This window comes from Salmo salar, unplaced genomic scaffold, assembly GCF_965601325.2.
Source record: "Salmo salar unplaced genomic scaffold, fSalSal1 ptg000861l, whole genome shotgun sequence".
NCBI lineage: Eukaryota > Metazoa > Chordata > Actinopteri > Salmoniformes > Salmonidae > Salmo > Salmo salar.
The window spans coordinates 64,617-67,500 of NW_027675525.1; the positions used below are offsets into that span (position 1 = coordinate 64,617).

The following is a 2,884-nucleotide window of genomic DNA, read 5'->3' on the forward strand; positions in this document are numbered from 1 at the left end:
AATAATTGGATTATGTTGTTGGGAGGGAGAACGGCTAATCTGCCTTGTGCTCAATTCCCTTTTGGTTTTTTAGAGAATTGACTGTAAATAAAATAAATAAAAATAACTTTTTTTTATGATGCTATAAAAAATAGTTTGGTCTTGTTCATAACCTCCTTTCTCTCATCCTGTTTTTCTCTGTATCAAGTTCAGATATTCAAGAGTTTAAAGACCTCTGTTTTTATTTAAACAGTATGAATAATACCAATGGCTGGGCTGATGGTCAGTTCAGTGACTTGGAGCCTTTGATTGCCCTGCCTCTGGGAGCCTGTCGACTTGTTACATGATTACTGAGTGAAAGAGAGCCTATGAAAGTTTTCATGGAGGGTGGGTGCCCCCTGGTGGCTGAACCTGAGATCAATGAGAGAACTTGTCAGAAAAACGACAGTCCCACTTTCTCTGTCAATGTACAAAGTAGAGAGTGGGGGAAAAATGTGTAAAAATGTATACAGAGGCTCTGGAATTTGTCATTAAAAAAATAAATATAAAAATAGTGAAAAAGGATTAAAATAAAGTTCCAACAGTACATGAGATGATCAGACTGAACCAACTGCTATCTTAAAATGTTTATTCAGTTAGGAAACAGAGGATGTATTACATAAAGTTATCACAGAATTAAAGTTATCACACAATTAAATAATAAATCCTCACTCACACAGACAAACATGGCTTCATTATTGTTCACAGTTTATTATCCTGGCTTCCACTGTTAGAATGGCTGAGCGAGAGGAGGTGGGGCTTTTATTGAAGTATCTATGTGGATCCTACTACAGTTTAACCAGCTCAGCTATAGACTACACCAGCATGACTAGTATCTATGTGGACCCTACTACAGTTTAACCAGCTCAGATATAGACTACACCAGCATGACTAGTATCTATGTGGACCCTACTACAGTTTAACCAGCTCAGCTATAGACTACACCAGCATGACTAGTATCTATGTGGACCCTACTACAGTTTAACCAGCTCAGCTATAGACTACACCAGCGTGACTAGTATCTATGTGGACCCTACTACAGTTTAACCAGCTCAGCTATAGACTACACCAGCGTGACTAGTATCTATGTGGACCCTACTACAGTTTAACCAGCTCAGCTATAGACTACACCAGCGTGACTAGTATCTATGTGGACCCTACTACAGTTTAACCAGCTCAGCTATAGACTACACCAGCATGACTAGTATCTATGTGGACCCTACTACAGTTTAACCAGCTCAGCTATAGACTACACCAGCATGACTAGTATCTATGTGGACCCTACTACAGTTAAACCAGCTCAGCTATAGACTACACCAGCATGACTAGTATCTATGTGGACCCTACTACAGTTTAACCAGCTCAGCTATAGACTACACCAGCATGACTAGTATCTATGTGGACCCTACTACAGTTTAACCAGCTCAGCTATAGACTACACCAGCATGACTAGTATCTATGTGGACCCTACTACAGTTTAACCAGCTCAGCTATAGACTACACCAGCATGACTAGTATCTATGTGGACCCTACTACAGTTTAACCAGCTCAGCTATAGACTACACCAGCATGACTAGTATCTATGTGGACCCTACTACGGTTTAACCAGCTCAGCTATAGACTACACCAGCATGACTAGTATCTATGTGGACCCTACTACGGTTTAACCAGCTCAGCTATAGACTACACCAGCATGACTAGTATCTATGTGGACCCTACTACGGTTTAACCAGCTCAGCTATAGACTACACCAGCATGACTAGTATCTATGTGGACCCTACTACGGTTTAACCAGCTCAGCTATAGACTACACCAGCAGGACTAGTATCTATGTGGACCCTACTACAGTTTAACCAGCTCAGCTATAGACTACATCAGCATGACTAGTATCTATGTGGACCCTACTACAGTTTAACCAGCTCAGCTATAGACTACACCAGCATGACTAGTATCTATGTGGACCCTACTACAGTTTAACCAGCTCAGCTATAGACTACACCAGCATGACTAGTATCTATGTGGACCCTACTACAGTTTAACCAGCTCAGCTATAGACTACACCAGCATGACTAGTATCTATGTGGCCCCTACTACAGTTTAACCAGCTCAGCTATAAACTACACCAGCATGACTAGTATCTATGTGGACCCTACTACAGTTTAACCAGCTCAGCTATAGACTACACCAGCATGACTAGTATCTATGTGGACCCTACTACAGTTTAACCAGCTCAGCTATAGACTACACCAGCATGACTAGTATCTATGTGGACCCTACTACAGTTTAACCAGCTCAGCTATAGACTACACCAGCATGACTAGTATCTATGTGGACCCTACTACAGTTTAACCAGCTCAGCTATAGACTACACCAGCATGACTAGTAACTATGTGGACCCTACTACAGTTTAACCAGCTCAGCTATAGACTACACCAGCATGACTAGTATCTATGTGGACCCTACTACAGTTTAACCAGCTCAGCTATAGACTACACCAGCATGACTAGTATCTATGCGGACCCTACTACAGTTTAACCAGCTCAGCTATAGACTACACCAGCATGACTAGTATCTATGTGGACCCTACTACAGTTTAACCAGCTCAGCTATAGACTACACCAGCATGACTAGTATCTATGCGGACCCTACTACAGTTTAACCAGCTCAGCTATAGACTACACCAGCATGACTAGTATCTATGCGGACCCTACTACAGTTTAACCAGCTCAGCTATAGACTACACCAGCATGACTAGTATCTATGTGGACCCTACTACAGTTTAACCAGCTCAGCTATAGACTACACCAGCATGACTAGTATCTATGTGGACCCTACTACAGTTTAACCAGCTCAGCTATAGACTACA

General features: G+C 41.7%; 1 protein-coding gene across 1 annotated transcript in view; it reads right to left on the reverse strand.

Annotated features, from left to right (window-relative positions):
• Positions 1–593: 593 nt before the first annotated feature.
• Positions 594–2,884, reverse strand: part of LOC145877320 (tripartite motif-containing protein 16-like) — a 10,196-nt gene continuing 7,905 nt past the window's right edge. Inside the window, exon 6 of the mRNA XM_082972636.1 lies at positions 594–2,884. This exon is cut by the window's right edge and continues 787 nt beyond it. The gene's annotated coding sequence lies outside the window, so the exon portion shown is untranslated.